General features: G+C 36.6%; 1 protein-coding gene across 3 annotated transcripts in view; it reads right to left on the bottom strand.

Annotated features, from left to right (window-relative positions):
- LOC140750992 (very long chain fatty acid elongase AAEL008004) overlaps window positions 1–13,336 on the bottom strand; it is a 48,807-nt gene extending 35,471 nt beyond the window's left edge. For all 3 annotated transcript variants that reach the window (XM_073084775.1, XM_073084773.1, XM_073084776.1), the window contains exon 1: window positions 13,102–13,336. The gene's annotated coding sequence lies outside the window, so the exon portion shown is untranslated. The remainder of the gene's footprint in view (window positions 1–13,101) is intronic.
- Window positions 13,337–14,152: the final 816 nt, after the last annotated feature.

Raw genomic sequence — 14,152 nt, 5'->3', positions numbered from 1 at the left:
TTTTAAGGCCAAAGGAGTGGATGAAAGAATGATGGATGTAGTGAATTTCAAATTATGCAAAAATTGCTTGCGTCAGGGTCATTCAGAGGATGATTGTCGTATGGGTCCTTGTATGATGTGTTCAAAGAGGCATAATACCCTGTTGCACCGTCCATCTCCTTCAGCCAATCATTTTGTCTCTCTTAACCAAGAAGAAGAGACAATTGTCAACTATTCAAATCAAAACAATCAAATCATATTGTCTACTGCCATGATAGAAGTGATGAATCCATTTAACCATCAAAAGGTGAAAGTTCGAGCTTTGTTAGATTGTGGTAGCCAAACGTCTTTCATATCTGAATCCCTAAAGATCAGATTAGCACTCAAATGCAACCCAATTGACTCACTAAAGGTCATAGGTATAGGAAATACAACTGCTTCTAATGTAGTTGAGAGTTGCAACGTTCAACTCAAATCTATAATTTCAGATTTCACAGTAATGTTGTCATGTCTGGTAATGAATGAACTTACAGGCTTTTTACCAAAGGCTCCTGTCGATGTTAGCTCGCTAAAGTTGCCTGATGGCATTCAATTAGCCGATCCGAAATTTAATCAGCCAGCCCCAATAGAGGTCTTAATAGGAGCTGATATTTTTTGGGATCTGTTAGGCAATGAGCAGCGCTCTGTAGGGGAAGGAATTAATAATCTCAAACTAAGAAGTACTAAGTTAGGATGGATAGTGTCTGGTTCTATTCAATCTGTAAACAAAAAATTGCATTGCAATCATGCTATTGTATCAAAGTTGCAGTCCAGTGAGGCTGAAATTAATAAAACTTTAACAAAATTCTGGGACTTAGAAGAAGTTCCCAAAGGTAAGGTAATGAGTGAAAGTGATAAATATTGTGATAAGCATTTCTCGACTCATACTACTAGGGATATGACAGGTAGGTTTACAGTGAAGTTACCGCTAAAGGATACACCTGACTGCCTGGGAGACACACATCAATTAGCTAAAAAACGATTTATTAATTTGGAGAAACGATTAAAGCGAAATTCATTGTTTAAGTTAGAATATGCTAAATTTATTAAAGAATATGCTGAATTAGGGCATCTATCTGAGTCTGAAAATAACTTTTATAGTGCTCCGTGTTACTATCTGTGCTATCATGCAGTTCTGAAGCAAGACAGTGAGTCCACTAAGCTCCGGGTAGTATTTGATGGTTCAGCTGCCTCCACATCTGGATATTCACTTAATGATATTTTACTGGTCGGTCCAAATGTTCAAGACTCTCTCTTTGGTATTTTAATACGCTGTAGGCAATACAAATACTTGCTTACTGGTGACATAGAAAAGATGTATCGCCAAGTATTAGTAAAAGAGGAGGATTGTAATTTACAACTAATGCTTTGGAGGGAGGATGAATCTCAGCCCATAAAAACTTTAAAATTGCGTACATTAACCTATGGTACCTCAAGTGCTAGTTATCTCAGTACACGCTGTCTTTGGCAAATAGGAGAAGAACAAGATGATAATTTCATTAAAGAAATCATTCAAAGGGATTTTTATGTTGATGATCTAATAACAGGGTCTGATAATTTACAACAATTAAAGTATATATTACACTCTGTGTCAAATGCATTAAGGTCTGGATGTTTTAATCTCAGGAAATTTAAAAGTAATTGTTCTTTAATTGTTGATGAGGTTGCAGATATGAACATGCAGGACAATTTGACCATAAGTGAATCGTCGAGCACTCTTGGACTTGGCTGGACTCCATCCAGTGACACCCTTCATTTTGCCATAAATGATTTTTCATATAGTAGTGATACTGTCATAACTAAACGTTTAATTATGTCAAGCGCATTCAAAATATTCGACCCATTGGGCCTGTTGAGTCCTGTTGTCATTATACCTAAAATTATGTTACAAAAACTTTGGCAACAAAGGTTGGACTGGGACCAGCCTGTCCCAGTGCAGATAAAGAATGAATGGATTAAATTCACTGATAATTTAAAGTACATAGCTAGTTTGCATATTCCGAGGCTAGTATTAGGAGATACCCCTGAGTGTATAGAACTGCATTCATTCAGTGATGCTTCCCAATCCGCATATGGGGCTTGTATTTATATGAAGTCCATTGGTTCTAATGGTGACGTCTCTATTAAGTTGCTGTGTGCTAAGTCCAAGGTAGCGCCCTTAAAGCCTACTACAATACCGCGCCTCGAACTGCAGGGCGCCCTGCTCTCCGCCAAGCTTACGAAGGCTGTGATTAACTCAATACGGTATCGGCCGGGAAGGATAGTTCACTGGTGTGATTCGAGCGTTGTGCTAGGGTGGATAAAGGGAGACATATCCAGGTTAAAGACATTTGTCGCGAATCGCGTCAGCGAGATTGTGGAATTAACTAGTCCTGGGGCTTGGCGATATGTACCCACTGACTCAAACCCTGCAGATTTAATTTCCAGGGGTATAGAAGCGAAACTTTTAATGGTCATGGACCTTTGGTGGACTGGGCCTAGCTTTTTATTCCAAAATGAATCGGAGTGGCCAATTCTAAAGGTCAACGACTCAGAAATTTTACCAGAAATAAAGGCACATTCAGTTGTTGTAAATGAACCTATTATTAATTTTGAAAAATATTCATCTCTTAATAAACTTCAAAGATCGGTTGCATACATTAAAAGATTTATTTTCAATTTGAAACATCCCCATGAAAGGCGTGTAGGGGTATTAACAGTGGACGAATTACGTGACTCATTTCATGCATTATGCATTATTGCTCAAAATCAATCATTTCCTAACGAGTACTTAACGCTTGCTAGTGGGAATCAATTAAATAATAAAAGTAAAATACTATCTCTTTCTCCTTTTATGGATGAAAATAACTTGATTCGAGTTGGTGGAAGGATTCAGGTATCAAGTTGCCCATATGAACAAAGGCATCCAATTATACTTCATGCATCACACAGGTTAACTAAATTATATTTTGAAAGGGAACACATTCGTACCTTGCACGCTGGTCCGCAGCTGTTATTAGCTTCTGTGAGAGAGATTGTGTGGCCGGTAAATGGGCGTCATCTTGCAAGACGCACTGTTAATATCTGTGTGCGATGTAGGCGCCTGCGGGGTAAAACATTATGTCCCAAAATGGGTAACTTACCTTTCCAGCGAGTAACTCCGGGCTATCCTTTTTTATCTGTTGGCTTGGACTTTGCCGGTCCATTCTACATTATAAACCGCAAAGGCCGCGGCAGTCGCGTCATCAAGTGTTATTTATGTATATTTATCTGTTTGCGCTATAAATGCATTCATCTAGAGGCTGTTAGTGATTTAACGAAGGAAGCTTTTATAATGACCCTAAGAAGGTTCATAGCCCGACGTGGGAAACCAACGGAAATATTTAGCGACAACGGTACCAATTTTGTAGGCGCCGCAAAGGAAATAGGAAATTTCATTAAACAATCTCAGGAATCTCTATTTGATTTTGCAGGTGATCAAAGCATAAGTTTTAAATTTATTCCTGCCTATTCTCCTCATTTTGGGGGTATATGGGAAGCCGGGGTAAAGTCCGCTAAGCATCATATAAAACGCGTCATTGGCAATAGCCACTTAACCTTTGAAGAAATTTCTACTTTGTTTGCACAAGTAGAGGCCATCTTGAATAGCCGTCCTTTATGTCCGCTCTCTTCCAGTCCCAGCGACCTTCTTCCCTTGTCTCCAGGCCACTTTATCATAGGGAGGCCCTTGACTGCGCTGCCTACGCCTGCCCTTGATGACTGTAAGGAGTACCAGCTAAGGCGTCATGAGCGTCTTGAGAAGATACGGCAACATTTTTGGAGAAGGTGGCAAAGAGAATACTTATCGGAGCTACAGCAGCGAACAAAGTGGCGCACGGACACGTCCAAGCTCAATGTTGGTGATCTAGTGCTGCTCTCGGAGGACCATTCCTCTCCGCTGCAATGGAGGCTCGGGCGAGTGCTGCGCCTTATCCACGGTCCGGACCAGACTGCGCGCATCGCTGATGTCCGCACCGCGAAGGGTTGCGTGCGCCGGCCGCTGGTGCGCCTGTGCCCTCTGCCCACAGCTGAAGAGTTACGAGGTTGAAAGCATAGCTTTCAACGGCCGGGAATATGTTTCCGCGCAAATGTGAATGGACCTGAACTATGTTTATTTGTTTATCTGTTACGCGGTTATTTAGTCTGTGGCGGTTTTCTTATAATCTGGACCATAGTGCCGTGTATAGTCTGTGCAATCGTATCTATGTTCCTTTGTCTACTTTGTCTATTCTCTATAACTTCCGTCCGATGAAAAGTTCAGTTGAAGCAAGTTGAAGTAACGAGTTAACGACCATCTCTAAAAATATTATAAATCGGTGAGTGGCACCATTATATCCTCCAAAGATATAACACCGACTAACCTATTTTCGCAATTCGTTACGTTATTTCATTTTTCATACAATAAAATATGGTGATTTAGATGCAATATTAAACGCTGATTATAAAGAAATGTTTGGGATATTTTTTAATTAATTAGCTATAGTGTTTATGATCCTATTTCGTATTTGATTTTTAAAATCACGTAATTATTTTGATCTAGTAACGTTGAATGTAATAATTATGTACCCGTACCAATACTTATAGTATTTCCATAGCTATTCTATAAGGATAGAACGTTACAGCTACATCATAATAAGTTAGGACCATGTTTTAAATAAATTTAATCTAGGAAACGAGCATGTGCCCTATGTTGCTAGAAAGAAGCGGTCACTGTAACCAACTTCATGTACTTAGAACAATTGTTTGCCTGAAGCTAACCACAAATGTGTTGCATTTTGGTACAAAATAAACTGCTTAAATAGCCATGAAAGCTTTTTTAATCGAAAATTCAGATTTTACATAATAAGCCTTTCTTGCTATTTTGCCTAAAATATTGTATGTTACTTACTATGCGTAGAGCTACATTCTGTAATTAATTTAACTATTTTCAAGATTAGGTACGCCATAAATATTGTATGTTCTGATCATGTGAGTTTAAAAAACAGTTACTTTAAATCTTACCTAGACAAAATCTTGTTAAGTATTCACAAACTAGTTCTTGGAATAACGGCCATATTTATGGGTCGTAAATGAAGTTAATTAAATTCTCAAATTGGCGAAATAGTTCCGAAACGAGTTTCAAAATTCTGATTTTTTATTAAAACTATCACAATAAGAAGTTTGAATGATTTTAATCTTATTGAGCGTCAGTGTAACACGAGTAACATTGATCTTTGTATAAATATTAAAGAGGTTTAATATAAAGTATTTAATTAAAGTCGTTACTATGACGCGTGTTATAATTTTAAGTATTTTTTAAAGTATGTATGTAATAATGATCAACCCATTACTATCTCAATGCTGGGCTCGAGAATTCCTTTTGAGAATGAAACGGATTTGGCCAAATGCGGAATGATAGACTTTTTTAAATCGATCGGGCATGTATGCTCCCTCACTAAGTCTTCCTCCACTGTTGATCATATGATATTTTAATTTCTAATAGGCACTTTACTTGGGATTTCAACCCTAGACCGGCGTGTAAAGTCGAAATTACACTGCTTATTTAATCTTTATAGAGATAAAACAAAAGGATAGTCACTGACTCACTAATCATCGCAGCGCCTAAACTACTGAAGCTAGATGTATGGACAATAGCTTCATTTTATGACGTAGGCGCTAAGAAAGGATTATGGTTACGAAGTCATGTAACAACAGGTGATATATTAAATGTTGAGTAAGGTAACGTAAAAGTTGTCCCTGTAGTTCCGGGAGCAGAATAGGGCTACGCTATCCCCTGCCTGTCGTAAGAGGCGACTAAAAGGGGCTTCCGGGGTTGTGGGTGCCAAGAGTGGGAGCTCGAACCGCCCGACCAGCGACCCCGAGAAGGACGGCGGTAAGTGTCGCATACCGTCGTGCACACCAGACGGAGTGGCGAGTGTCATGCTCACCTGGGCGGAGCCCGACGGGGCAACGTGCTAAGAGGACTCCGATTGCGTTCTTTTGGAGATCCCGGAGTCCTCTACGCAGCGCGGAGGACGGCTACCGGGGGCATTAGTGCGGTAAGAATCAAACATAACCCCGTGTCGCTCCCACGGCATAGGGTACCTTTTGAAGGTTTCCACCTCGTAAACAAAAAAAAGAAGGTAATGTAAAAGTAGAGTTGATTACAATTTAAATTACCTGATTCGAGTTGTCCCTCGCCGTGGCCGGGTTTGAACTATGTTTACGTATTTTAGTACTTCCACGATAAATGTGTGGTGTAATTTTAACTTTATAATGTCAGCGTGCGCTTATTTAAATGACTGTTCCGGTAACACAAGGGCATATCAGGACCGGAAATATCAAGAAAAGTCCTCACTTTCAAAGTCTTTTGCACCAAAAATGATGTATCGACGGGCAATGAACTGATTGTAATAATTGATAGGTTCAAGAAAGTAATTTCATCTAGGTAAGATCACATAGAAGTGAACCAGAAAAAAATTGAGTTCCACTGCTGGACATGGGTCTCCTTTCAGACTTAGAAAGGTTTAGGGCCTAGTACACCAAGTGCGAATTGGTAGAGTTAATACAACATTGAGAACTTTTTTTTAAGAATTGTTAGGCGTGTAGATTTCCGCACGATGTTTTTCATATTGAGTATACCAATTGATAATAATTAATTTCTTGTACAAACATAATTGAAAAACTTGAGGTGCCTGAGACTTTTACTACCGATTCCCAGACTGTGAGGCCAAGTTCCCAACTAGTAGGCTGGCTAGCTTGAATCAATATTGAGTTTTAAAATTGGAAAACTATTTGGAAAATTTCTAATAACAGAATTTAACCGACTTTTTTAAAACACTTTTTAATTAATCATACTAATCTATAAACAACCACGAAATATGTTTCGTTGTTTAAATAAATAAGTGTGATTGAAAACAGTTCACAATTACGAAAATAAAAGTAGACCATGATTGTGTACTTACTTGGGTATTCATATGCTTCTGATATACATGTGTAACCTTGTATTATGTAAAAGCTGTGAATTTTAACAGCTCTTAAGGATCTCGTTAACCGCTACATATTCAATTACTTAGTAATATTGTTTTATCCTAGTCACAACTTTAGTTAAAATGTTAAGTTAAGCAATATGTAGCTTACAGCGTGTATACTTGAAAAATATGCGTAATCGCTATAACAAACAGACATTTTTATTTGTATTGATAATATAATTGATTACGTATTCCAGTAATGTGGTTTACCTAAACCCACATTCGTGTCTAGATAACCGGAATATTTATCGGCCACGACCTTATACATTTTACCCTGAGTATAATTTAGTCTAATCATTTTATATTTTTATTTTTGAAGACACTAAATTATCTTTGATCTAATCAGTAATGTTATCTTAATACGTGAGATAGTAACAAACCATGATTTCAATATGTTAAAATGAACATAAATTAACTTATTTCTTGTAAGATAATTTTATTGTAATAAAAAGGTGTGAGACGGTTAAAAAATTCAGTATTTATAATTAGGAGCTAGTAAATAGAACAGCAATTAATTTGGACTTAGTTTTAAATACGGAAAATTATCTAATTATTTAAACCGAAAAAACGCGTCGCGCATACCTGCATTTGCCACGAATACAGTAATTACAAATATACATATTATTCAGGGCGTGCCAATCTTATAAAAATGTATTACGAAAGAAACGCGTAATTGGAATTTGCCAAGTTTAATGTTTGACGACATTGATAACCTCACGGGGACCTCAGAATAGTAGTTGTACCGTGACCGAGTAACTAGGGAATATTAGAGACTATTGTTGTAGGTTTTCGATAATACTGGCACCCTTTTCATATAACTGTTAACACATCAAATGACGTATACAATACAGTACAGGGTATACAGAATACAATGAAGTGACTATCGAAGTCATCCACAGTAACTGTCAGTAACCCATTGTCGTATACTACTTGATTTTTAAATTTAACACATCGTTGACGTTTGTTTATATCTTTAGCGAGAACATTCATCGCTTGACGTAACTCTTTCGAGATGGGACACGTCGATAAGGTGGGTGTCCGGTGGTTCGCGCACGCTGGCGATGCGTTTGCGCAACACCCGGAGGCAACACGCTCGACCCTGAACTCAATTCGGCTGCGATCATTTTGCAACTAATCACTGGTCGTTGCGCCGCAGGTAGACGTCGCGCACCGTCGCCGGCTCAAAATGTAAACATTTACAGGCGTTAGTCGATCGTACGAGGCCATAGCGGACGTGATCCCTAACTTCATACACCATTAAATGATTATCCTTATTTGGCCGCGACCCATCTGACCATTCCTTCGACACGCGACATTGAAAACGAAGCTAGTGAAGTAGGCGTGGACAAACAAATCGTGAACTTCTGAAGCTAAAAATACTCCATAAAACAGTGTTATGCCATTGTAGAGCGCTTCCTATTGGATAATGGTCTTTCAAGGATTGAGAATTCACGTCAGTTTGTGTTTGCAATTTTCATGTTAGTGTGATTCGTCAGTAATGTTGTGGATATTGAGTTTCTTACACATGTTCAGATTTAAAAACATTTATGAATACTGATCATTGTTCTTGTAGCGGCCTTATTGCTTCATTCTCCATTCGTAGTAGTATTGTGTATAGGTAGTTGAAGATAAAGTAAATTGTATTATACTATATGATTACTTCTATACTTCGCTCTTACTGAAATGTCACGTTCATATCATGTTTATCTGCTTAGGTAGAGCATTTCAAGATGGAGCTCATGAGAGAAAATTGTAATTATAGTATCGAGGATCAGTTTTGACCTAACGACTGCAGAGCCCTTGGTTCATTGTTTCAAAAATATTTTGGAAAATTCTGCAGATTCAGTCCAATCAATACATCAAAGTACGGACTGTGATAATTTCAGAATGGTATGAGAAATGTAACAGTCGTAAAACCTCGCCAGAGGCCTTCAGATGTAAAAATTCGACTGTCAGGTCACTAACCCATATTACCAGTAAGTCAACAATCCGTTATGGAGTGTTCTAGTAATAATGGAAATGTTATAAATGGAATAATGGAAACATGTACAAAATCTGTCTTTTAAGTATTAAAATGTGAATACCGAGGCAGGTGGTTGCTATAAAAATAGATCTCAACAGCAATGCCACCTATCCACCGGCGAAACATCTTTTAAGCAGGAACCAACTATACCCGTTCACATAATTTCCTTGAAATCTGTTAAGCAGTTTAAAAATATATACATGTATAAATACAGTGACACTTGGTTTATTTATATTTTAAGAATAAACATGGTACCTACAAACTTTTAAAGTTTGCAAAGGTTTCTGGTCGTTGAAGCCATTTGAATGTCGTTTAGTCTTTATTGAATTAACAAGGTTAAGTGTAATATAATTTTTAATTTACCATGACATATTGTTCTATCTATCTAATACTTATAAATACTGTGCATTACATGCCATTCATTGTTACATTATTCATGTACAATGAATACGTAAATAAAATAAATATACAAATTAAAATAGAATAACATATTCTAGAAATTGCCTTTAATTCTTCATTAATATATTGAGTATTGTCATGAGCCAATTAATTTTAAAATGAACAAGTAGTAGCCACTTCGATGGGAAAAAGCGCAAATAATATATTGAGAAGAAAAATAATAATATTATGAATTCCTGTATAATTAATCCGTAATATTCTATAGGATATTACGAATTGAATTTTCGGATGGAAGTAGATAGAGAGTAATAACAACATATTCACGTAGCTTATATGGGTAACCACTAACCATATTGTTGTAAAACAATAAGCTAGGGCATCGTAATATGAAGAGACGGATGATACAAATATAAATAAAGCAGAAGGATAAAATAAAAAAACGAAATATTACTTTAATAAGTAATATGTATGCAAACGCAATAACCTTTAGAAGACAAAAGATCCGTAGAAATAGAAACAACAAGAAAATAAAGCGATAAACAATCAAAATAAATTCCAATTTGATTTAACTTTAAACATAATTTGACGTTAGAAAATTGCTCTTAATGGCGTCTGTTAATAAGAATACAATTGTATTTATAGTAATAGTTGTGGCACTACGGCTTTGTCATAGTCATCAATGCATTAGCATACATACCGATATGGCCGGCATTGATTAAGCGTCAAGGGACGGACAAATTGAACGTCGGTTCCGTTCGTCGTTCCTGTGTCTACCTTTCCTACTTCGGAGATCCGCTATGCACTGCGTGGTCCACTAGCATTACCATCTTGTATGAGTTTTGATAAAAAACCAATGAAAGATCATAATCAAAGGCTATGATTATTGATTATTATCTTTTGGCTATGGTAATAAAATTATTTGTAATCTTAGCGACGTGACGAAACTGATCGTCGCTGGCATATTTCGATATCTCGGAAAATAAAGACAAGACAGAGAATGTATAAAAAAATATAATTTGATATATTAAATTTGTTTTTATATTTTTTATATATTTATTCTTATTTATAATGGACCTAAACTCACAGGCGAACTCAATTGCAACTTTTGTCAATCATAAGTGAAGATAAGGAATAGTGATCGTTTTTACATGATTTTCTCTTCAAAACCCAATCTGTGATTACTGGAACATGCTCCGACATAGTATGATTATTTGGTTTTTATGGTTACCGTGTAAAAATAGCGGAAACCAAATAAGGCTAAGTGCCTATTTAGTGTCAAAAATTACGAATGTGTCACTTAGATGTTAACATTAGAATATTAATCAATGTTACAAAGCTTGTTCACTAGCCGAAAACGCGCGAAATGAATGTCAAAAAATTATGAATGTGTCACTCAGATGTTAACAAGTATATTAATCAATGTGACCTATAAGCTGGTTCAATGTAGCCGAAATATAGATCAAGTTCTCACTGAATAATAATAATTTCCGGAAGCTACAGCGGTGACCAATAAACAGCCTTAACTCGATAAAGCTATGTTCGCGGTTTTTTTTTTTTTTTGCTTAACTCGTTTACTGGCCTTCAAGGATTTCCGATGTTAGCTTTCCTTATTTAGTTTAATAGCCTTCATCACATCAACTTAATCTTTGGTCGATACCGTCACTAGAAATGTTTGCTTAAACATTTTTCTGCCGTTTACGTGTCAATTCGGAGGAACATTGACTACCGATGATACGCAGACCTTGGTTGTGTTTTATTGCAAAATATCCGTTTTTATATCCGGATAATTATGCAGTTAAGTTACTTAGTGTAATGATCTTAATTGCAGCGGTACGAAAAATAAAATGAGCTTTGTTTTTATACCCTTATTTAACATTTATTGTAAAATTGAAACAAAAAAATGCTGTTGATTTCAACGGACGTAATGTTTTATGGTTGGGGTTTTACCAAATTTTTTGTTTTTTATTCCGCTTCAAGTATAGGTACCTAATCATTAAAAATACATGTGATATATGTTTTTTTGTTTTCATAACGTGTGGATCAATCTCTCCTTCGGTTTAATTGCCACGAGATTAGCATAAAAGGATGTTTGTCAATAGGTCACATGAGCATAATTATATGTGTCTATAACAAAAACTAATAAAGGTATGGCGTATTTATCCAAATAATTATCGGTATTCGTAATAGACTGCTAATTAGATTTACAATCTTGATAGTGGACTTTGATTTCAATATTTTTATTCAAATTATGTTTAAGTTTGGAAGTTTTCTGGAAACTACATTTGGAATAAGTAAGTATCTGATATAATTTTAACCAGGACAACTAAAATATAACTTAATTTAAGATTAAAAGTAAAATATTGTTATGATTTACTTATATTTTATGCCGAAATATTTAGACTAATCCTAATTGCCATGCACTAGCTAATCCACACAGGGACTGTCTTAGCAAAGTAAGTGTTCCAATAAAAATGAGTTCGACTAATGTTTGAACTAAACTAATGTTTGTTATTTTTTATATAAATACGTCATAGGTACCTACATTTCGTATAATTTTAACATTCTCAATATATTTTAATTTATCATATCTATTTGTTTCTCTAATAAAAGTTTCTGCAAAGTCTCGTTTTAACATATGAGAACCGTTGACGGAAACGCTGTATTTGCTATGTGCGTTATTTGCCAATTTATGTACCGATTCACACGTATGGCTTCAGAAAAAATCGAGTAATGCAACTGACGTTTTAGGTGCAACGATATAAAAAATTAAGTGATGCACCTTTGATAGCCTTTAAAGCGATAGTAGGGAGTAGAGTTAATCTCATGTCATGTCAGTGGCCAGGCGACGTGACCTTACGTCACACGTCCACCGCTTTGCGCCGTCACACGCGCGGCGAATACTAACGTCTGCAGAACGCCTTGGTGAATCCTTGGCTTCAAAACGAACCTCCTTTCTTAGACTGTTGCGTTTATTGCACGTTTTCTACTAATATCTCTTGATGTTGCTCCTCGTGAATGTGCCCGTCTACGCAATGAATGTCGTTCATGCAAGTACTTACGTCGTGTCCTTCGCGTTCAAAAGTGATGTTGTTCGTGTGTAGAGTTGATTTTTGTCTTATACTTGTAAGTAATTAATGTTTATGATTGAGAAATCTCGCCACCTTAATTGATTAACAGCATCACGTCATGTGTTATTTAGCTCATTTTCACATAGGGCGTTCCCTCCAGAAGATTAACTTCATTTGATCTTTGCTTGTAGAGTTGACCTTTGATCAACGGGTCGTTTTGAGTAGGACGTAAGAGTCTCATCAGCAATTTGGCTTATTAATGAGAATATAGTATAATTTAAATAATTTAGTCAATGTCGATATTAATATTTCATTGACCACGCTTAAATATTCAAATATTTTGCAAGATTTACATATCGACTCGTATCCAGTTTGTTTGGTTTAAGGTTAAATTTCCACATTTTTTTCTAAGGTTAAATTTCGTGGCAATTTTAATTTTAATTTTAGACTAAACTACGAATTAGAGTGCGGATAGTTGCGATTCAAAGACACGTTCTCTTCATCACATGATTGAGGCGACGCAAGCTGATTTCATAATTATGGTCGGTATCATCATTAGTCTCACCTGGGGCGTCCGTTTCGGTGGAACGGCGCGGTTCCTTTCAGACGGTTGCAGAGTAAAGCACAAACACAGTTTGACGGTGGACTGGACAGCGAATGTCCAGTGCAACGTGAATAACAAACGTTTAGTGGGGGCGCTAGGGTTGCGAGTAAAGGCGAGAATCGCGCGCGTGTCGCGATGCGGCAACGGTCACTGCGCCTGCGATCGGCGTGCACGAGTGCTCCGTACTGGCAGCGCGCGCTCTTCGCTCGCTCTTTTATCACATCGCTCTACACATGCCTTCAACTTGACTTCACTCGCCTTTGCGTCCTGCTTGCTCCGAATCGTAAAGATGACATTGCTTCAGGTTAACTTTTCGTGCTGAACAATTTTCGCGAGCAGTTTATACGTATTCGATACGTAAGTGCGTACGTCTCGCGATTCATAACTACTGATCGCGTAGTTTGTCCATTGTCATGTTTGAGAACAAAGGAAACTGAGCTCAAGTAAAGTAAGGTCAAGGTAGATAAGTTATTTTTAGAGAAGACGAGAGGAATCTCGTTTATCTGCGTTATGATTTTTTATATTTTTAGCAAAGTATTTGGTATTATTTTTTTAGCTTGCTTTTTGGTCTAGACACTTAATTATAAAAGCAACAACTGCAACTTTTGAAATACCTTATCTATGTAACTACATACGGCTGTGTAAGAAAGTTCGTAATTTATTATTCCAATTAGAACTCGAGCTATATCCAAAAGCTGCAGAGGCAAAAGTACCTAATAATCATCTATTGTAACTGTCTATTAACCACCTTCTACTTTACTGAATAAACGTTCTAAATTAAAAAGATTTAAGCAAAATACAATTTGCTATACACAAAATTATTTTCCAACTAGGTCCTTTGCGATCTTTCCATTCTTCATCAAATCAAGTGTTAAATGTATAGATAAAAAGTTCGAGAGGAAGAAATTCATAGTTCAACCACTTAGCACTTCAATACCATTAATTATTTCCGATTACGTAATTAAAAAACTTGAACAAAGTGAATCAATGAGTCTATTATCTATAATTAATG

Source organism: Epargyreus clarus, unplaced genomic scaffold (genome assembly GCF_041222505.1).
Source record: "Epargyreus clarus isolate Ecla_fem2 unplaced genomic scaffold, WU_Ecla_fem_2.2 ptg000021l, whole genome shotgun sequence".
Lineage (NCBI taxonomy): Eukaryota > Metazoa > Arthropoda > Insecta > Lepidoptera > Hesperiidae > Epargyreus > Epargyreus clarus.
This window is presented reverse-complemented; position numbering and strand designations above follow the sequence as displayed.